The sequence below is a fragment of the Pinus tabuliformis genome, chromosome 4_1 (genome assembly GCF_031772625.1).
Source record: "Pinus tabuliformis cultivar Carrire ecotype Pingquan chromosome 4_1, CPIR1, whole genome shotgun sequence".
Lineage (NCBI taxonomy): Eukaryota > Viridiplantae > Streptophyta > Pinopsida > Pinales > Pinaceae > Pinus > Pinus tabuliformis.
The window spans coordinates 807,514,005-807,537,187 of NC_142303.1; the positions used below are offsets into that span (position 1 = coordinate 807,514,005).

General features: G+C 38.2%; 1 long non-coding RNA gene across 1 annotated transcript; it reads right to left on the reverse strand.

Moving 5' to 3' along the window:
* Nucleotides 1-5,301: 5,301 nt before the first annotated feature.
* On the reverse strand, nucleotides 5,302-13,681 carry LOC149178686 (uncharacterized). Its single transcript, XR_016258867.1, has 3 exons — nucleotides 13,485-13,681; nucleotides 5,708-5,769; nucleotides 5,302-5,579 (listed from the first exon to the last, which is right to left on the reverse strand). It is a non-coding gene; the product is annotated as an uncharacterized LOC149178686 (long non-coding RNA).
* Between the last annotated feature and the right edge of the window lie 9,502 nt (nucleotides 13,682-23,183).

The window sequence follows — 23,183 nt, forward strand, 5'->3', positions numbered from 1 at the left end:
TATGTTTGTTTCAAAATTAGAGTGGGTTTGGGGAGAGGCACAAACAACTTTGCAGAGTTAAACAACATAAGACACATCCTCTTTTTCACCCTGGAACAAAATTGCCACAAGATCCAGATTTACGGGGACTCACAGCTTATCATAAACTGGATAAATGGGGTTTATCTCTATCACTTGCACACACTCAGGGACCTACTAGAGGATGCTTTATCTTTAAAATCTTAGTTTGAGTTTATTGTTTGCTCTCAAATATACAGGGAAAGGAATGAAGTTGTTGATCTTCTATCCAAACAGGTCGTGCAGGTGACATAGGTCACTGGTTGATTCAAGAGTTCAGGGATGGGGCTTTCTTCCAGTTTTTTCATCTCCCTTTCATAGAAGGGGAGGAAAACCTCTCGGAATGATCATGAGGATCATTCTTTCTTTTGCATTTTGTAGTTTTTAGTTTATGATCTAGACTGTTATTTTGGACTATATGGCTTTTACAGCCTCAGCTTTATTGTATGAATCAGGTTGATATGTAAATAATGTTTATGAACATGGACTGTTTTTGTTCGATAGTGAAAGAATTTCATACATGCTGGTTTACAACATGTAATTTTTAAAAACTTATTTAATGAAAATTATGATTTTTTCCTAGAAAAAAAAACTATTTACAAATTAAGAATCTTCAGGTCCTAAAAATAAAAATTCAGTGGTTTGTTGGTGGTTTGCAAACTCTTTTGAAGAAAGTTTGTGGCTTTGAGTTCAAAGATTTAGTTGTCCTCTTTTAAATTTCTCCCGGTCTTTGTGATGTGGAGCATTTGGTTAGGTAGAAACAGAGTTCTCTTTGAAAATGATATTGCATGCTCAGCAGTAATTACACATAACTCTAGAGTTCTAGAGTTGCTTTTCTAGAATAAGTCAAGCCTTTGAAAAAAAAAAAAACAAGAATTATAAGGGAGTTGGTGCTATCTGAAGGAAATTTATGGGGTTTCTTTAATGTTGCCTCTCAAGGGAGAATTTTGGGGTTGGTATTGTCATTTTATTCCTTCAAAATGTGGTTCTAAAATGTAAGTTGGCCTTTGGAATGGTAGGAACTTTGTCGTTGAGTTGATTTCTTTGTGGTGTACTTTGTGGAAGAAAGTGAAGGTTTTTATATTGATTGTTGATTCCAAAATAATAGTGGATTGGTTCAATGGAAAGGTAGATCTTAGAATCCTTTAGTTGGAATCATGGAAAAGGAAGATCGGACAATTACAACAATAGTCTCATGATATTCAAATCCTTCACTATTACAGGGAGCATAATGTTCTAGCAGATCTACCCTCAAAGAAAGTTTTACTTTTGGATGTTTTCATCTGTGCATGTTCGCATTTGTGCATGTTCAAAATTTGCAATAATGTTTTATCGTCAATATTTTCATTTTACCTCTTTAATCTTTATTTTCCAATGGCAAGTTAGTCTTTCTTTTTTATATGACTGAAGCATATTTTGGATGCTAAGATAAACATTTGTTGGATGCTAAGATAAAAGTTTGTTGTTATGCAACCAAGATATTGTACCTTTTTATTTCTATTTTAGAAACATCAGAAGTATGTTTTTTCTTTTGAAAAAAAGGACTCAATAATATCCATAACAATAGGTAGATTCAAACTTGATCTCTCTCTCTCTCTCCCTCCATATATATATATATATATATATATATATATATATATATATATATATATATATATATATACACACACACACACCTTTGGAAAACCCATGGGTTGTTAAAACTTGGAGCCAGAAACCACCAACTGTAAATTGACTAGTTTATCCTATTTTTTTATTTTTTTTTATGTAATTTGACCCAGTGAAAATTTTTACAAGACAAGACATCACAATATCTCCTCAATATTGGGCTCAATATTTTATTTATTTCTATTATAAATGATTTAAACTAACCTAGATCTTTTTTAACTTCCGATCTAAGCCAATCAAATCTTTGAGAGGGCAAACATTTTTTTAGGTGCAAACCTTAAGATTTGCACATAAATATATATCTATATATATATATACTATTGGCAAAACTATGAGTTGTCAAAATCAACAATAAATTAACTCACCCCAATTTTAAAGTGAAATATAATAACAATATTTCTAAACATTAATTTTCTTTAATTTTTAATTTAAATTTTATTTTAAATAAATCGAATTTTATTTTTTATTTATTTAAATTTTATTTTAAATAAATTGAATTTTATTTATATTTATATTTTTTTAATTATTTTTAATTTATTTAAATTTTATTTTAACTAAATTGAATTTTATTTTTGTATTTTTATTTCACCAAAATAAATTATTTACTTGTCATTACACCCATTGTTACATACAACGCTAAAGAACGCATCTCAACCCGATGATGAATCCATCTGGGAAAAAAAATTTGAAATATCCATTCAAAATGAAGAACAATAAATCATATCTAAGGTGCTGGTCGAACAACCAATTTAAAAATCCTTTTTCACTCAGAGTAATAAAGAAGAAACTACTAACTTTGGAGAGAGGCTAAAATTTTCATAAAATGTAAACAACGAAGTGAAACATCTTATTTAATACATTTATTTTTATTATATTTAATTTAATATTATTGTTTACAAGTAAATAAATTCAATTAATGATATTATCTTCAAAAATATATTTTAATAAATATATATTTTTAATTAATTTTAATTATTATAGAAAAATTAAAATAATTTAATTAATTAATATTAATAAAATATTATTTTTAACCAGAAGCAACAAATATATGAAAAAATAATATTTTTATCATTAAAATAAAGTATATATATATTAAAATTTATTTTATTTATAAAAATGTTGAGGAAAATTTATTAAATTTATTTGTATTAAAAACATGTCATTCATGTCGTTATAGATCTAGTTTTTTTCTTGTAAAAATAAAATGAAAAAGTGTTATTCATTCTTAAAAAGATAAAAGCTTTTGTTATAGATAAGTTCCCTAAGGGTACTTGGGATAAGGAGCTAGGAAAGAAGAAAAAGTACTATATTGTAGTGTTTAATCTCACTCATAGTCATTAACCAAAGTATACATAGAGGTCAATATCTCTTGGAGAGCCAAAATTCTTATTGTTCAGTTAATGACTAATTCTCATCAACTTCATTCTGAAACAGGGCACTTAAAAAGGCCAAAAGAAGTATAGGACGAAAGAGTATGCAATTTTTGTTCTTCGGTAAAAGTGGAAATAGAAAAGCATTTCATTTTAGAATGTGTGAAGCTAGCTGATGGGATAATCTATTTATCGAGAGGTTTGTCCAGAATCTGGGAGCATTTATTGTGAGGCTTCATAGAAAAACGCTAAATACATCAAGCAGATGAAGAAGCAATATGTCCCATAGGCTATCTTTAGCCTTGTGGATGTTAAAATAATTTTCTTTCTTAAACACCACTCTAGATTCATTTTAACTCCAGATCTACCAAGTATTGAGAGGGAACAAATAGGTGCAAACATTTTTTTAGATTACAAAGACTCTTGATAGATTAGAGTTAAAATGAATCTAGGCTAGTTTAAATATTAAATATAATTATAATTAGTGATTTTATTTTTTTTATTTTATTGGTATTTTAATGCAATTTGACCATATTAAAATGTTTACATAACAACATCTCTTCTATATCTCTCCATATCTCTCCCAACAAAACACACCATGTATAATCACCCTAGATCCATTTTAACTCTAGATAAACTAAGCACCAATAAGATTGTGAGGACCCCGTAAAACATGTAATTATGAAAGTTACTTTGGTAAGAAACTCATGTGAATTATTAATTACTGTGTTAAATGATATTATTTATTTTATGAATGGAAGATATTTTAAAAATGCTGGCAGTCTCCTAAAGGAGGATTTCTAAAGAAAGAAACAGTTATAAAAACTGAAAAAGAACTAACCCTTCAGCCAGGAAAAGTCCTGGGAGGGGGAAAATCCCTGGTCGGTGATGACAGAGAGGGGGAGAAACTGAAGAAAAGAAAAGAGAAAGAAAAGAGGGTTAAGTCTGGTGAGGACCAGATAACCCTAGCACAACTGTGCATTAGACCTGTTGAGGGCTGCAGGCCTGCAGGACAGCTCGGGGGGAGAACCCAACATAGCGTTGGATCTCATGGCTGGGAGGATAAGAGCAAACCTTTAAATTGCAGGTGAACTTCTGGAGTTATAACTATGGATGCCTAATAGACCAGGTATGTGTTTATTCAGCTGAACTAAATTACTGTATTAGTATGCTTGGTGCTTATATGGAAAGTATGGCTGCACCTGAATATCTGTTATTGACTAGATGGAACAGTATGCATATAATATCATAATAGTGTTTAAAAGTGCCTGAGACTGGCTAATCAAGCAATAGAAACTATCTGATATAATCTTTGCATAATAACTGTAAAGAAGGCGAAGCATGATAACTGAGTAAAGAATAATGCCTGATATCTGTAAAGATAACTGTGTAGAGGTCAAGTCAGACAGCTGAAGAAAAATGATGCATGATAGCTATTCTAAGAACAATGCAAATGCATATAAAAGAATGATGCGAATAACTGTAAAAGAAAGATGTAGGATAACTGCATGAATGTGATACATGTTGTGTATCGGAATAATGCTCAATCCGTATTGAAAACCGAAACGTAGAAACTATACAAAGAACCTGAAGGTTCATATCAACATACAGAACATGTGAGCGTGTAATATATTTACCAGTCAACCATAAGCAGGGTTTCTGTACAAAACTAACATTGTAAGGGTTATAGAGAACTTGTGAAATCGGTTCGTAGTATGGGTGAAACCCTCGACCGTTTCAAGATGAAACCCTCGGCCATTCCAATGTGGAACCCTCGGCCTGTATCTAAAGTTTGAACCGATATGAGTATATCAGACAGGAAGCAAAGTTAATCTAGTGCTGTTTAAAATAAAATGCATATCAATACGTTATCATGGCGTTACAGAACCGCCGTAGAAACGGCCATTGAACCTCTGTTTCCAGCCAAACCATGGTAAACTATAACAGGAATTATGGAGACGAAACCCTCGAAAGGATTATGTCTCAGCCTGTCAATAGAGAAACGAGGTATCTGTAACAAAACAAACTGTAGATATAGAACATTCGAATAGAAAAGATTGCATATTATATTTAAAAGCTCGAGTCATTTGGAGAAAATACATATGTGTAGCAAAACAAGCTGTAGACGCAGGACATTCGAATGGAAAACATGCATATTATATTGAACAGGTAAACGAAAGAGATAATCACAATAACGATGGATAAATAGCCCGGAAGAGTACCACGAAGGTCTGTCCATTAAATATTCAAAGAGCCGAAGTCTAACATAAATACAGGGCATTCAAAATGGCACATTTCCAAAACAATAGAAGCCAGGATTTATTTCGTTTAGAGTCCGGCGAGGAAAGCCGTGAATCCCTGGACATAAATATACAAATGATATCAAATAATACAACACAGAGACTGTAAACCAGAGAAGGCGCAGGTACCAGCATGGGAAAGCCAACCTCGCATCCTAGCTAAGGTTCAGCCGAAGGTGAAACCCTGAATCAACACATTGCATAATACCGTGAGGAACCCCTCTCAGGCCGAGAGAAACACATAGAAATCTACCTGTTACTTCCGCCTACTGCATTAACTTAATTACTTTGACATTTGCGAGGGTCTAGTACCTGGGATGTTTCGGCGGTACCTTTCCATTCCATTCCTGAGTGGTAAGAGTATGAAGCATGCCCTGCACATGAGGATTCAAGGGAAGTGATCATGAATGTATTAACCAAAACAAGCAAACCTGATCAAGAACGCACAGTGTTATAACAATAAAATTTACAGCCGAAGCTATTAATGAAGTGGTAGATACCTGTGCTGGCTTGCCGCAACCTGGCATAGTATGCAGGGTTAGAACCACCATTTGGAGCGAGGGTTCGGGCTCCCCTCCAAGTGCAAATGAACCCACACTGAGCAACTCGGTGGACTTTATGAGACCGATAAACCCTGAAATGATATCGACCCTTAGATCAGTGGAGAGGATCCTCACCGTTCCTCGTATGGCCGTTTGGCGCGCGAACCCAGCGGATTTCCCAAGGCTTCACATGGCCTCTGTCCGGCGGAAGACACCTGGCCAGGGTAGGTGAGGCTATTTAGTTTTCCGACCACACCTGGCATGGGAACCGATCGGAAAAGCAAACCAGTGGCCTTGTTCCGTTGACCTTAACTAAATGGTGCGAATCGCTAAGGATTCGAAATCCATAAGTCTTATGGTAATACAAGTTCGGTGATTGATAATCATGTAGGGTCATCATAACAGCACGGTTAGTGCTTAATTAATTGCAAGCATATATAATGTTTATGATCAGCTTAGGATCAGGTTTATAAGGTCCACATGACAATAAGGTTTACCACCATAATTATTTTTTTTTATTATGAGATATTACTGTGGAGTGTGACAATATGGTATCAGAGCAGAGGTTTCAAAACTGTGGCCTCTGGAGCAGTAAGATCCAGCTGCATGGAATTATCATATAGTATATGTATGAGAAAGAATTAAATTTCGCTAATTAGTTTCTATTTATTAAATAGGAAACAAATACAGGAACAGCAAGCGATAACAGTCAACAGTAAAGATGGAGGGAATGCAGGGAGCAGATGGCGTTCCTCGGGAAAATCCAGAGCTGTGGATACAGCTTGGTGCAGAGACACGCAGTACCAATCTGGCGATACTGCAAACTGTTCAAGAATTGAAAGATGAAATGGCACTTCTGCGAGAAGACAACGCACGATTGACAGTGGAACAGGAAAGAATATTGAAGAGTCTGTCGGAAAGACAAAATCCACCATTAGCCAATCCCAGTGCGGAACAGCAAAGGGCAACTGAAGAGCGAAATTATGCACCTGAAATTTCAGAGGAGAAGGAAGATCATTCTGACAATGTAGTAGAACAGCAGACGCCAAAGAGACAGAGAATGGAATTACAGGGAGAATTCCGGAAAATCAAACCTCCACATTTTGATGGAGAACAGGAGGAAGCGGCAAAGGCTTGGTTAATTAATATTAACAAGTATTTCCAGTTGTATGAGTATGATCAGAATCTGAAGGCGCGGCTGGCCATCTTCCAGCTACAGGGCAAAGCAACCTTGTGGTGGGAAGAAATCAAAATTTTAAAAGGAGTAAGTGAGCAGAACATAACCTGGGAAAAGTTTCAGAAGTACTTCAAAGAGAGATATCTAACTGAGCGTTTCTACGATGAGAAGGCACGGGAGTTCCATGATTTACGACTGGGACAGCAGTCCATGGACGAGTTCATTAACCGCTTCACCTCCCTGCTTCGTTATGTACCATATATCAAGGAGGAGAAGGCCAAGGTGCAGAGATTTGTGAGCAGTCTACCAGCCTATATAAGAGAACGTATTGAGTTTGATAATCCCAGGACAATGGATGAGGCGATTCGTAAGGCAAGAATCTGTTATCAGCAAAACAAGCAGAAAGGAGACACTTCAAATAAAAGATGGAATGAAAGAAAAAGCAACAGAATTGCTGGTAATAGCAAGGGAAGTCGTGGTAATGGCAGCAAGGTTGCTGGTAAGGGACAGATTGGCAGAAATGTAGCAAAGAGTACCTTTCAGACTAAGCCAAGTGAGAGCAGGATCAGTGAACCACCTGCCAGGACAGATCTTGAAGGGATGACCAGACCTCCAGTCCAATGTTGGGGTTGTGGAGGCCCACACTACGTGAAGAATTGCCCTCAGCGTAAAGGAGTGGATCAAATATCTCAGATCCAAGAAGCATCAACTATTGGAGAAGTGGCGCGCAGCATGCCAAGAATTAACGCAGCTCTGGAGGACCATCAAGCGGAATACCAGCCGAGCATGGTGGAATTTGAAGGTAAAATTTCCAATCTTTCTATAGCTGTTCTTATTGACCCAGGAGCTACCTTAAGTTATGTTAGCCCAAAAGTAGTAGAACAATGTAAGCTGTCTTCTGAAAAGTTCAAGAACCCATGGCTGGTACAGCTAGCCACAGGAGCTAAAAGAAGAGTCTTAGCCAAAATTAATAACTGTCCTTTCAGCATAGCTGGACAGTCAATTACAGCAGACCTGAATGTGCTTCCATTGGGGTCCTATGACATCCTGATTGGTATGGATTGGCTGGAAAAGCATTGGTCGATGGTGAACTGCAAGACCAAAACCATTTATTACAAGGATGACTTGGGACAGCAGCAAGAATTACAGGGAATTAAACACCCTGTACAGATCCGGCCTATCACTGCCTCTCAACTAGCTAAATGTCTCAAGAAGAAGTGTCAAATTTACGCTATTCAAGTTGGTTATGCAAACCAGAAAGACAAAGTATCTGCATTAGACAGCATTCCGATAGTGCAGGAATTTGTGGATGTCTTTCTTGAAGAGGTACCAGGACTGCCTCCGAAAAGGGACATAGATTTTACTATAGAGTTATTACCAGGGGCAGCCCCGGTGTCACGAGCACCGTACCGGATGAGCGTACCCGAGTTGACAGAATTAAAAATGCAACTGCAAGAGTTGCTGGACAAGAATTATATCCGCCCCAGCGTGTCACCGTGGGGAGCTCCAGTACTATTTGTCAAAAAGAAAGATGGAACCCTCCGTATGTGTATAGACTATCGACAGCTGAACAAGCTCACGATCAAGAATAAGTACCCCCTGCCTCGGATAGACGAACTCTTCGATCAAGTGAAGGGAGCAAAGGTATTTTCCAAGATCGATTTGCGATCTGGTTATCATCAGATCAGAATTAAGGAAGGAGACATTACCAAAACCGCTTTCTGAACACGCTACGGGCATTATGAATTTGTGGTGCTGCCCTTTGGCTTGACCAATGCACCCGCCACCTTTATGTGTTTAATGAACAGCGTGTTTCACAGGTTTTTGGACAAATTCGTGCTGATATTTATAGATGACATTCTGATATATTCTCGTTCCCATGAGGAACACAAAGAACATCTCCGGATGGTGTTGCAAACTCTTCGGGAACATCAGCTGTATGCAAAATTTAGTAAGTGTGACTTTTTCAAGGAGGAAATCCAATATTTGGGCCATGTGATTACCAAAGAAGGAATAGCAGTAGATCCTGAGAAAATAAAGACGATTACGGAATGGCCCATACCCAAGGATGTAGCCGATATCAGATCCTTTATGGGACTAGCTGGCTATTACCGAAGATTTGTGGAAGGGTTCTCAAGGATAGCCTACCCTATCACTTCGTTGCAGAAAAAGGGAAAAGTATTTAAGTGGACAGCGGAATGTCAGTAGAGTTTTGATCGACTGAAGCATTTACTCACCACTGCACCCATCTTGAGTATAGCCGATCCTAATAAGGATTACGTTGTGTGTACTGATGCAAGTAAAGAGGGTGTGGGAGGAGTATTAATGCAGGAAGGGAAAGTAATTGCGTATGAGTCGAGAAAATTAAAAGAGCATGAGCAAAAGTACTCTGCTTACGACCTAGAATTAACAACTGTTATTCATGCGCTTAAAATGTGGCGCCATTACCTCTTGGGGAGGAAATTTCTGTTGTTAACAGATCACCACAGCCTGACTAATTATTTCAGCCAACCTACTTTGAATGCAAGACAAGGTCGTTGGGCAAATTTCTTAAGCGGATTTGATTTTGAGATCAAGCACTTAAAGGGCAAGGAGAATCGGGTGGCTGATGCATTGAGTCGAAAGGTGCAGTGTTTGTGTGAACTTTCAGTCAGCAAGTGGCGAAATTCTCTGTTTGAGCAGATTAAAGTAGCAGCAAATCAGGATGCTGAATACCAACAGTTAAAACAGCAGGTACAACAATCAGATAATGAAAGATTGCAGCAAGGTTATACATTGGACAATGCTAGTATGCTGTACTTTAATAAGAAATTATATGTACCTAATTCAAATAACCTTAAGAACCTGATTTTGGACGAGTTCCATACCAGTCACTATACTGGTCATCCAGGGTACCAAAAGATGGTCACTGCACTAAGGAAAGAATACTTCTGGCCTAGAATGAAGAAGCAAGTGGTTGAGTACTTGGCAAAGTGCTTAGAGTGTCAGCAGATTAAGGCAGAACATCAACATCCGGCCGGGTTGTTACAACCTTTGCCAATTCCGGAATGGAAATGGGAAACCATTTCCATGGATTTTATAACTGGTTTGCCTCGAACAAGGAAGAACCATGATTCCATCATGGTAGTGGTGGATAAGTTGAGTAAAGTGGCACACTTCATACCCGTGCAGTCCACTTATAAAGCGGTACAAATTGCGCACCTTTTTATGCAAAATGTGTTCAGATTGCATGGACTACCAAAGGTAATCATTTCAGATCGGGATGTAAAGTTCACATCCACCTTTTGGAGGACGTTGTTCGCTGAGTTGGGAACACAGCTAAACTTTAGCACAGCATATCACCCGCAAACCGATGGTCAAACCGAGCGGGTAAATCAAGTGTTGGAAGATATGTTGAGGGCGTATGTGATGACGAAACCAAACCAATGGGAAGAATATTTGCATCTGGTGGAATTCGCATATAACAATGGATATCATACCTCGACACAACTAAGTCCTTTTGAGGTTCTGTATGGGCGAAAATTCCGCACACCCTCAAGCTGGGGTGGGCCTGAGGATAAGCTGAGTTTGGGTCCGGAAATGCTTAAAGAGATGGAAGACATGGTGAAAAAAGTGCGTGCCAATTTGAAGGCTGCACAGGACCGGCAGAAAAGTTTTGCAGACAGGAAAAGAAGGTTTAAGGAATATCAGATTGGTGACCACGTGTTTGTGAGGATCCAAGCCAGAAGGAGCACATTGCAATGGAGCGGATGCGCCAAGCTGGCTCCTCGGTACTTTGGTCCTTTCCAGATCTTGGCTAGAGTGGGGCCGGTGGCTTACCAACTCGCCTTGCCAAGCCATATTAGAATTCACAACGTGTTCCACGTCTCTATCCTAAAGAAATATGTATATGATCCTAAACATGTGATTAAATGGCAAGATGTTCGGGTAAGAAAACTTAGTCCAACGTTTTGGAACATGCAGATACACTTAATGGAAACTAATTGAAATTATTGATTGTCTGCAGGTCGAACCGGAGGCGAGGTTCTGGTCGAACCACAGAGCATTCTTGACCGGAGAGAAGTGCGGCTGCGGAAACGGGTTATTACCCAAATTAAAGTGCTGTGGCAGCACTATGGGCCTGAGGAGGCTACATGGGAAGACAAGGAAATTATGAGGAAAATTTACCCGGACTTATTTAATGGGAATAGACATCGGGACGATGTCCAATCCCAGGGGGGGAAGATGTGAGGACCCCATAAAACATGTAATTATGAAAGTTACTTTGGTAAGAAACTCATGTGAATTATTAATTACTGTGTTAAATGATATTATTTATTTTATGAATGGAAGATATTTTAAAAATGCTGGCAGTCTCCTAAAGGAGGATTTCTAAAGAAAGAAACAGTTATAAAAACTGAAAAAGAACTAACCCTTTAGCCAGGAAAAGTCCTGGGAGGGGGAAAATCCCTGGTCGGTGATGACAGAGAGGGGGAGAAACTGAAGAAAAGAAAAGAGAAAGAAAAGAGGGTTAAGTCTGGTGAGGACCAGATAACCCTAGCACAACTGTGCATTAGACCTGTTGAGGGCTGCAGGCCTGCAGGACAGCTCGGGGGGAGAACCCAACATAGCGTTGGATCTCATGGCTGGGAGGATAAGAGCAAACCTTTAAATTGCAGGTGAACTTCTGGAGTTATAACTACGGATGCCTAATAGACCAGGTATGTGTTTATTCAGCTGAACTAAATTACTGTATTAGTATGCTTGGTGCTTATATGGAAAGTATGGCTGCACCTGAATATCTGTTATTGACTAGATGGAACAGTATGCATATAATATCATAATAGTGTTTAAAAGTGCCTGAGACTAGCTAATCAAGCAATAGAAACTATCTGATATAATCTTTGCATAATAACTGTAAAGAAGGCGAAGCATGATAACTGAGTAAAGAATAATGCCTGATATCTGTAAAGATAATTGTGTAGAGGTCAAGTCAGACAGCTGAAGAAAAATGATGCATGATAGCTATTCTAAGAACAATGCAAATGCATATAAAAGAATGATGCGAATAACTGTAAAAGAAAGATGTAGGATAACTGCATGAATGTGATACATGTTGTGTATCGGAATAATGCTCAGTCCGTATTGAAAACCGAAACGTAGAAACTATACAAAGAACCTGAAGGTTCATATCAACATACAGAACATGTGAGCGTGTAATATATTTACCAGTCAACCATAAGCAGGGTTTCTGTACAAAATTAACATTGTAAGGGTTATAGAGAACTTGTGAAATCGGTTCGTAGTATGGGTGAAACCCTCGACCGTTTCAAGATGAAACCCTCGGCCGTTCCAATGTGGAACCCTCGGCCTGTATCTAAAGTTTGAACCGATATGAGTATATCAGACAGGAAGCAAAGTTAATCTAGTGCTGTTTAAAATAAAATGCATATCAATACGTTATCATGGCGTTACAGAACCGCCATAGAAACGGCCATTGAACCTCTGTTTCCAGCCAAACCATGGTAAACTATAACAGGAATTATGGAGACGAAACCCTCGAAAGGATTATGTCTCAGCCTGTCAATAGAGAAACGAGGTATCTGTAACAAAACAAACTGTAGATACAGAACATTCGAATAGAAAAGATTGCATATTATATTTAAAAGCTCGAGTCATTTGGAGCAAATACATATGTGTAGCAAAACAAGCTGTAGACGCAGGACATTCGAATGGAAAACATGCATATTATATTGAACAGGTAAACGAAAGAGATAATCACAATAACGATGGATAAATAGCCCGGAAGAGTACCACGAAGGGCTGTCCATTAAATATTCAAAGAGCCGAAGTCTAACATAAATACAGGGCATTCAAAATGGCACATTTCCAAAACAATAGAAGCCAGGATTTATTTCGTTTAGAGTCCGGCGAGGAAAGCCGTGAATCCCTGAACATAAATATACAAATGATATCAAATAATACAACACAGAGACTGTAAACCAGAGAAGGCGCAGGTACCGGCATGGGAAAGCCGACCTCGCATCCTAGCTAAGGTTCAGCCGAAGGTGAAACCCTGAATCAACACATTGCAGAATGCCGTGAGGAACCCCTCTCAGGCCGAGAGAAACACATAGAAATCTACCTGTTACTTCCGCCTACTGCATTAACTTAATTACTTTGACGTTTGCGAGGGTCTAGTACCTGGGATGTTCGGCGGTACCTTTCCATTCCATTCCTGAGTGGTAAGAGTATGAAGCATGCCCTGCACATGAGGATTCAAGGGAAGTGATCATGAATGTATTAACCAAAACAAGCAAACCTGATCAAGAACGCACAGTGTTATAACAATAAAATTTACAGCCGAAGCTATTGATGAAGTGGTAGATACCTGTGCTGGCTTGCCGCAACCTGGCATAGTATGCAGGGTTAGAACCGCCATTTGGAGCGAGGGTTCGGGCTCCCCTCCAAGTGCAAATGAACCCACACTGAGCAACTCGGTGGACTTTATGAGACCGATAAACCCTGAAATGATATCGACCCTTAGATCAGTGGAGAGGATCCTCACCGTTCCTCGTATGGCAGTTTGGCGCGCGAACCCGGCAGATTTCCCAAGGCTTCACATGGCCTCTGTCCGGCGGAAGACACCTGGCCAGGGTAGGTGAGGCTATTTAGTTTTCCGACCACACCTGGCATGGGAACCGATCGGAAAAGCAAACCAGTGGCCTTGTTCCGTTGACCTTAACTAAATGGTGCGAATCGCTAAGGATTCGAAATCCATAAGTCTTATGGTAATACAAGTTCGGTGATTGATAATCATGTAGGGTCATCATAACAGCACGGTTAGTGCTTAATTAATTGCAAGCATATATAATGTTTATGATCAGCTTAGGATCAGGTTTATAAGGTCCACATGACAATAAGGTTTACCACCATAATTATTTTTTTTTTATTATGAGATATTACTGTGGAGTGTGACAAAGATCAAACCTCATTTCACTCTAAAAGAAGCTTGCACAAGATCTTGAAAAGTTGACAATCAAAATATTTACCTAACAAAACAAATATTACAATATCTTTTTCATACATCTCCACAAAATAAAAATCAAATCATTGTGATAAAATTTCGTTATACATTAAGTGATTGTTTAATTTAAAATTTATTGCAAAAATCAAATATTAAATATTAAAATGATATATTTAATAAATTTATTATAAAATTAAATATAGTAATAATAAGAATAACTATGGATTAAAATTGAAATAGTAATCTAACGAACGAAAGTTACTTCTTCCACACACTTTTTGCAAAATCAAATCTGAAAAGCTCCCGAGTCAAGCCGTGGATTATGTTTAAAGTGTTTTATTTTAAACTCATTACATAATTATATCAAAATTGTTTATTTAATAATTTTATTATAAATTTTAATATTATATTTAAATATTTACTTATTTCTAGTATGATTTTTTGGAAATTTTTTTACTTGGATTTTTGGGTCTAATTTTTTCAAAATTTGGCAGGAATTTATTGAAATCACAAGTTTGATGGGTAACTCCTGCACAATCCAAGTGCCTTGGGGGTTTTCAGGGTGCTGAATCCATATATACAGTAAATAAACCAATTTATATAACACAAATCAAGATTTCACCTCAATTTTTTCTGCCACATTACTGGAAAGTCCAAGTCCAAAAAGTCGCACTAAAGACAACTCCTTTAAATACGGCGTAGTTTAATTTATAGACGAAATGATATTTTTCACAACCATTTTTCTAGTTAATTTTAATCAAAATATGACAGATATTTTTAAAAGCTTGAATTTTCCAAAAAGTCACACTAAAGACAACTCCTTTAAATACGACATAGGGGAGGGTCGCCATTACCTGTGCACCCTCCCCGCCACATCGAAAAACCACGTGATCAGTCGCATGAAGCGGTATGACACCTATCCACCGTGGAGCTCCACGTGTTGGGCATCATGTCATCCCATAAAACTTTCACTCCACACCATTTCCTTCGTTTGTTTGGGGTCATTGCTGCGATGTTCCATTTTCCCTTTGTCTTTCTGCTCGGGGCCGGTTGTTGGGCGAAGCCCCCCACCGAAGATGGCGCGGGACGGCCCCAGAACTTGTGCGCTTCATCCTGTATTCATGTGTTGTTGCAAGCGTTTGTTCGATTGATAGGGTTTGTGGACCTGCGCGCTTCGTCTGGTATGCAGGTGCTGGTGCGAATGTTTGTTCGTGGTTTAGTGTTTGTTGTTGGAACATCGCTTCTGCTTTTCTTGTGGTTTTCTGCCTGGATTTCTTGGTCGTTCTGGACTGCCGGTTGTTTAGGGTTTCTCTGGTGGTGGTCTTATTCACAGTTTTTGTTGTTTGGGGAGGAGCCTGTTGCAGTTTTACCGAGCTCGAGGTAATTGTTTAAATTGTTGTTTTGTGCAGGTTTTTTTGCTGGTTTTCTGTTGTCTAATGGCTTTTTCTTCTCGTTGCAAGTGTGGAAAAGCTTGTTGCAGGTGTGGAGGTGGTCTGGCGAGCTCCAGGGAAGGTCGACGACTGTCACCGGTAGGATTTTAATCCTACCAGCAATTTCTCTGTGTTTTTCAACACAAACAACTCTGTTTGGATATTTTGTAAACTTTCTATGGCAGGGTTTAGGGTTTTGTGGATAAGGGTTTAGGGTTTTTGTGGATATTTTGATTTTTTTAGTCCCCATCTGTGAGTTTGCCTCACCTGAGTTTGCTTGACCTGAACTCGTCTCATCCGAGTCTACCTCACCTTATCTCCATCCTTCCTCTATGCTTTATGCCCGTGCCTGACTGCCTTGCCTTCCACTTATGAAATACCCCCTCTGAGTAGTGACAGCCCGCCCACTGGCAAGACCAGCAAAAGACTACTAGCTTTGGCATCCCGCCTAGCCGTGTTAAAGTAGCGAAATGGCATTCCTGCCCCGAGCAGAAAGACAAAGGGAAAATGGAACATCGCAGCAATGACCCCAAACAAACGGAGGAAACTTTGTAAACTTTCTATGGCAGGGTTTAGGGTTTTGTGGACAAGGGTTTAGGGTTTTTGTGGATATTTTGATTTTTTCAGTCCCCATCTGTGAGTTTGCCTGACCCAAACTCGTCTCATCCGAGTCTGCCTCACCTTGTCTCCATCCTTCCTCTATGCTTTATGCTCGTGCCTGACCGCCTTGCCTTCCACTTATGAAATACCTCCTTTGAGTAGTGACAGCCCACCCACTGGCAAGACCAGCAAAAGACTACTAGCTTTGGCATCCCACCTAGCCGTGTTAAAGTAATGAAATGGAATTCCTGCCCCGAGCAGAAAGACAAAGGGAAAATGGAACATCGCAGCAATGACCCCAAACAAACGGAGGAAACTTTGTAAACTTTCTATGGCAGGGTTTAGGGTTTTTGTGGATATTTTGATTTTTTCAATCCCCATCTGTGAGTTTGCCTCACCTGAGTTTGCCTGACCCAAACTCGTCTCATCCGAGTCTGCCTCACCTTATCTCCATCCTTCCTCTATGCTTTATGCCCGTGCCTGACTGCCTTGCCTTCCACTTATGAAATACCCCCTCTGAGTAGTGACAACCCGCCCACTGGCAAGACCAGCAAAAGACTACTAGCTTTGGCATCCCGCCTAGCCGTGTTAAAGTAGCGAAATGGCATTCCTGCCCCGAGCAGAAAGACAAAGGGAAAATGGAACATCGCAACAATGACCCCAAACAAACGGAGGAAACCCTCTTGATATGTATTATCATCCAATATAAGATATTAATATTTGGTAGTCCATCGTAATGCCAAAATTGGTTGAAAATTTGAGTTCATTATGGAAGAGGAAGGGATAATAATTGTTACATGTATCCATATTTGACTTTGAAGATTGAATTTCCCCATCCCCTTTAAGCCTTAGATTGAATATCCTAAGGAGTGCATCCACCTAGGATTAAGAATAATTTTGAAAGGGGAGGCAGTTGACTGACTTGGACATTATTTAGACTGACAAGCATAGTTTTTTGCTCTTATTTGTTGATTCTTGTCTGGCCTGTTGAAACTACAAGTAAGCCTTGCATGTATGTTATGCTGATAGACATGATTATTTTTTCAAAATTTATGATTCATTAGAAGCTGGAAATTACTACTTAGTTCAGTGAGAAAGAAGCTTATGATGGATATTGTCTCATAGTTGTCTTAAATGGGACGAGATGGGAAAATTAAAGAAAAAATACCAATATTTATTTTATGTTTTCAATACTCATTTTTGTACCGTAAGCACAGATGTTCATGGAAAGGGATCTTCAGGACGATGATAAATTTATTTTGTCTTGGCACCATTCAATTCTTTCACAGATGGGTGAAATTTCATTTGCCCCACCCATGAATGGTTGCGGTTGTGTTTGCTTGCAAATGAAGGATATCCATAGTCCTTTTCTACTGAAATTTGAGTTGCATTAGAGTACTTTGGTAATTGAGTACGAGCTTCCACAGGTGTGGTTGCTCATTGTCAAGGCCTCATTGACCAACTTTATAAAATTTTACTTAGAAAACACTCAATTGTTATTAGTACATGATTTGTTATTTTTAGTTAAGTTTTATCTATTCTAGTGCTATGTACCTTCAGAAGTATATGGGAATGGAGTGTCGAATCTGTTATTTTATTGTAAGAATGAGATGTTGGAACTATCTTTCTAATGGCTTGTTATGTGTTACATTTAATAAGGTTGTGTCCATGTAATAGCAGTTGCGAGTTATGCTTGCTGAGTCATGAATCAACTCTAACTCAAATCAACATCAAAGAAATTTTCTTTTTTTGAAGGAATGTTGCAGATATAGTTGGTCATTGTCAAGGCCTCATTGACCACCTTTATAAGATTTTACTTGGAAAACGGTCATAAATGTTATTGGTACATTATTCGGTATTTTGAGTAAAGTTTTCTCTTTTCTAGTGCTATATATCTTCAGAAGTATATGGGAATGGTGTATTGAATCTGTTATTTTATTGTTATGGCCTGTTATGTGTTGCATTTCATAAGGTTGTGTCCATGACTCCATCTAACAGGAATTGTGAGTGAATCATGAATCAACTCTAATTCAGATCAACATCAAAGCAATTTTCTTTTTTGGAGTGAATGCTGCATATGCAACGCTATCAAAATTGACCAACAACTTATTTTCCAGTGCTCTATTCCTACTCTGATTCAAACCTCGATTATTAACATGGAAATTCCCTGTCTCAACACTTTAAGCCTTAGATTGAATATCCTAAGGAGTGCATCCACCTAGGATTAAGAATAATTTAGAAACTCTAGGCCACAGTGGCTAGGGGGGATCCCTTAAAAACCATCCTTTCCATCAACCTAACTAATTTGACCACGAGGAAATAACAAAAAAATAATTTATATTGTTATCACCCATTTATAACTTAAGACGATTCAATTCAATATTAGTAATTAATGGTTTGTTCCCCATGACATTATCATTCCAAATCTAGATATCTTTGTTGTTTCCTGGAATCCATGCCCTTGGAGTGAGTTACATGTGTACCATCTCTTAGAAACTTCTAGATATGGGAACCTCTTTAATTTTCCTCCATATTGGTAATATGTCTTTTGTTTCTCTCCTTGAAATATTTTTTCAATGGTAGCCACCGCAATTGAAATTTTTGTGTCCTGTTTATTTTTGGGGATGAGAAGATGATTAAATGATGCCAGTTTTACTCAACTGTTGCAGTTTGTAGCTACCTCAATTGAAATTTTTGTGTCCTGTTTTTTGTGGGGTTGAGAAGAGATTTGGGTTTAGGTATGGTTATTGGTCAGAAATGCATAGGAGGATGATTAAACTTCATTTGCTTAAGGATTTAGGTTATTCTCATATTTACAGCAATTATATTTACAACAATTATATTGAGATGGGGTGTTGTTATTTTAGTGTTCTATGTTTGGACATGGAACTAGGATTTTGAATGTCTGAATTTAAATTTGAAGGTTTTTTCCTACTCTACTTAATAATGAGTGCTCTCAAAAACTTATTATGAGATAAGACTGTCTGGTCATGTGATTTCTGTATTTAGCCTTTTTCATATGCAACTTGATAATGAGTGCTCTCAATTTCTCAAGTGTCCCCTCAATGAATAAAATTATCAGTGGCTTTTTGACATTTAATAAAACTTATTATGAGGTAGATTGCCTCCTCATTTGAGACTGTTTGGTCATTTGATTTCTATATTTAGCCATTTTCCTAAGCCTTTGGCCATTATCTCTTGTCCAGAGTTGGAATGGAATGTTATTATTGAATTCCCAAACATCGCAGCAATGACCCCAAACAAACGGAGGAAATGGCACGGACACAAAATTTTATGTGATGACACAATGCCCAACACGTTGACCTCCACGGTGGACAGGTGTCGTATCGGATCCATGCGCTTTGACACATAGAATAACTTATAGAAATAGTTTTATCATAATTAATATTTTACAGAAAGACATATTCCATTGAAAATTTATTTTCAACAAACAGTTAGGTTGCCACAAGAAATCACTACTAGGTTGTAAGCCAAAATGTTTCTGTGACAAGAAAAAGATACAATCTGGTGTTGTAAGCCAAAATGTTTCTGTGACAAGAAAAAGATACAATCTAGTGTTGTAAGCCAAAATGTTTCTGTGCCAAGAAAAAGAAACAATCCATCCAATACCCACATCATAATGTGGTTAGAACCAAAAACATATGACACCCCTATTCTTTATGGCCCTAAGAATCTTGAGTGCCAAAACTCCCCGAGTTACCTTCTTAAGCCAGGTAGGTTGGCCTACCAATCAAGGGTTGATTAGGAAATGGTTGATTGCTACCATATGATTGATTCCAATTTGCAGCTTCCAATCATGGAGGTACTAAGTACCCATACCTCACATTTGCACCATTGACCCCTGCATTAAGTGGAGGTGTGTAATGAGCATACAGAGAATTGACACCAACTCTGGTAGGAACAAGGCAAGTGGGTAAACCCTCAGTTTGATAGTGGGGCACTTGAATGTTTATGAGATCTTGGAATAATGGTGTATTATTTGCAATGGAGTCCAATGAGTTTGAAATAATCCTGGTTTCATCAGCTATTCTTGTATCGTTGATCATCCCTTGTTCCTTTTCAAGCATTTTTTGTGCCTTTCGTTTTTCCTTTTCTTGTCTTGTCATTTGCTTTTGTTGGTCCTTAACTTGCCTTGCTTTATCTCTTTCAATCCTTTCATCTGTTCGATGTTGTGCTGCAAAAATCCTTGCTACCTTCTTCTCCTTGACTAGATCCTTCTTTTTCTATTTTAATTCTTGCATTTCAGATTTCTTTTTTTTCAGACTCAACTAACAGGTTTATATAGTCCTCTGAGGTGAGTAATTGTGAGCTTCAGCCCAGACGAAGACTACCCGGTTCACCTTGCTTTTTTTTCATTGATACTCTCTCTACTGGTAGCTTTAGGAACCGTCCAAGTGTCTTCTCCACCCCTCCCACCTACATGTCATTTCTTGGTACTTCCCTTTCAGTATCTGTTGGAACTGATTGAACTATATCATTATCTTCATTTGATGCCTCATTATGTCCTTCATCTTCTTCCATTAATCTATTTTCCACAAAAAAATGAACAATTTCACTATTCAATTCTGCTGGTTGTGAGGGCATGTTCATGCTTTCTTCATTGGTTGCTTAGACACTATGTGCATTCATACTAATCATTGCTTCTGCTAGCCATGAAGGCGAGGTTACTTGGTTTGGCAATGTCAATTGGTCATTGTCAACTGCATGTTCAACAATATCAGCAACAAGAATTTCATGTTCTTGAGTTGGTGGAACAATCTCCATATTACTGCGAATTTGTTCATTGTTATATTGTGTTTCACATACAGTTTCATCATCTTCAGCATATAAGTGTCCTTGAGTCAGGGAAATCATATTACCAGCTGCAACAACATCATCTTGGTCATCTACTTCTTGCACTTCAACACCTGTTTGGGCATTCCCTTCTTCCTGACCATCCACATGAAACGCTTGGCTACAACCAGTATCATGCATAAGAGCATCATAGTTCAGTGGCCATATTCCTGTCCTCCTAAAGCCAGCCTTGATATTTGATGATGTCAAAGCCCTTTTTAAAGCTTTACTTGCAAGCTCTACTAGCTCAAACCTTTTCACCTCAACCCCTAGATTCTTTGCCATCCATGCAGCGCGCTCCAACCTGAAATAGTTCTTGAAAGGGCCAAACACGCTAACATCAAGGGGTTGCAGTCTGTGAGTGGTATGAGTTGGCAATGTCAACAGGTCAATGCCTAAATTGTTTGCTTCCTCAATTGTTTGTACAGCCATGTGGCTCCCATGGCCATCTAATATCAAAAGGTGTCTGTTATTAGGTGAGACGCCACTTAGTACCGATGCAACAAAGTGAAAAGGCCAAATTAGAAACAGTTATTTAGTCATCCATGCATGGGGATGTGCAACCATGCATGCACCTGGTTCACAGTTCTTTATATAGTTTTTCAGTTGATTTTTACCTTTAAATAGATAAAATCCTAGGACTGAAGTACCAATTGCATTGACACAACATAAAATAGTTATCCACTCCCTGCTCTTGGGAAAAATCTTTGGCACATTTCGGCTCCCTCTCTTGGCAATTACCGACATGCCACAATTCCTCCCTGCCTGTAAACCTGTTTCATCACAGTTCCATATATGGTCTGCTCCATAAGAATGTTTATCGTAAGCACTAGAAAGTGTGTCATAGAACTTTTGCACAACTGCAGGGCACAAGTTTAATGCTCTATCTCTGTCAAGGCCCTTAGTAGTACGCAATACAAGTTCTGGATGCCTTTTTTTAAACCCAAACCACCATGATTTACCAGGAAACCCATCTTTGAATGGGTTTGGCCTCCCTTGACAGATTTGAGCAACTGTTGATTTGAGTTGTATCAACTCTATCCCATGTCCCAGTTGGGCCATCTCTTTACACCACTCAACCACCTCGGCCTCTTCCTCCTCAGTCATAACTGTAAGAGGCCATCTACGTTTTGTATGAGTCAGTCCATTTATCCAATAATGTATTGATGAGGGAGGAATACCATGTTTTTTTACAGATGCCCGAACTGAGTATCCATTAAACTCTATGTCGTCAATTGCAACTAACATTTGTTCTTTTGTCCATCCTCTTATAGCACTAATCTTTTTAGTTGAGCTTGCCCCTTGGATTGTTGTTGATGGTGGTTTTGTGGCTGATGGTGTGTTAACATGAGCTGCTGTCACATGGTCATCCTCAACAATGTTCCCTGGTGCATTGTTGGCATTGACATCAGCTGGCCTGTCATCATCAGATGATGTGCATCACAACTGCACACCCCTTGTCACTCTCCTGCCACTTCTCCTTGTACGAGCAGAGTAACTTCCTTTTGCCATAGATGCAACAACCTGTAAAACTATTGCATGCATTTAGACATTAGAATATTTGTAAATTATGCTTTATTACTTCTGCAAAAATACTTCTGCTTTATTACAGGAAATTATCAACATGTATGTTAGTATCCTTGAAAAATCAAATATACATAATCATTTTGTTGTATGTCTTCAAAATTATCAGTGATTTTTGTTTTGATAACTTGTCTTTACACTTGAAATACCATGACTGTATTGATTGGTTTTGTTATGCATTTCCCAACAAAGCTCCTGTTCGGTTTGACTACTTAAAATATTGTTTTCTTGTTTGTTGTTTGTTGTTTTTTTGTTGTTTTGTTGTTGTTGTTTTCTGTAAGTGATTGGATGACATTGGAATATGTATTATTACAGAATTTGAAGATTACAAATAGAGTTCATGCCTCAGCATCCCTTTCTCGAAACCTGTCCTTTGACCACATCCCTATGTTTCCACTGCAGTGATGTAACTGGATGGAAATGGAATAAAACTTAGATTTTTAGTAACATCCAAATAGGCAACCAAAAGCCAAATTATCTTGAGTTTCTAGCTTAGTCGATTTTGATTATTACATTCTGAGTCTCTCCATTGACCTTTGTTCACCTATTTACACAATGTTTTAGCTAAGGCATAAGCAAGAGAAATGTGCACATA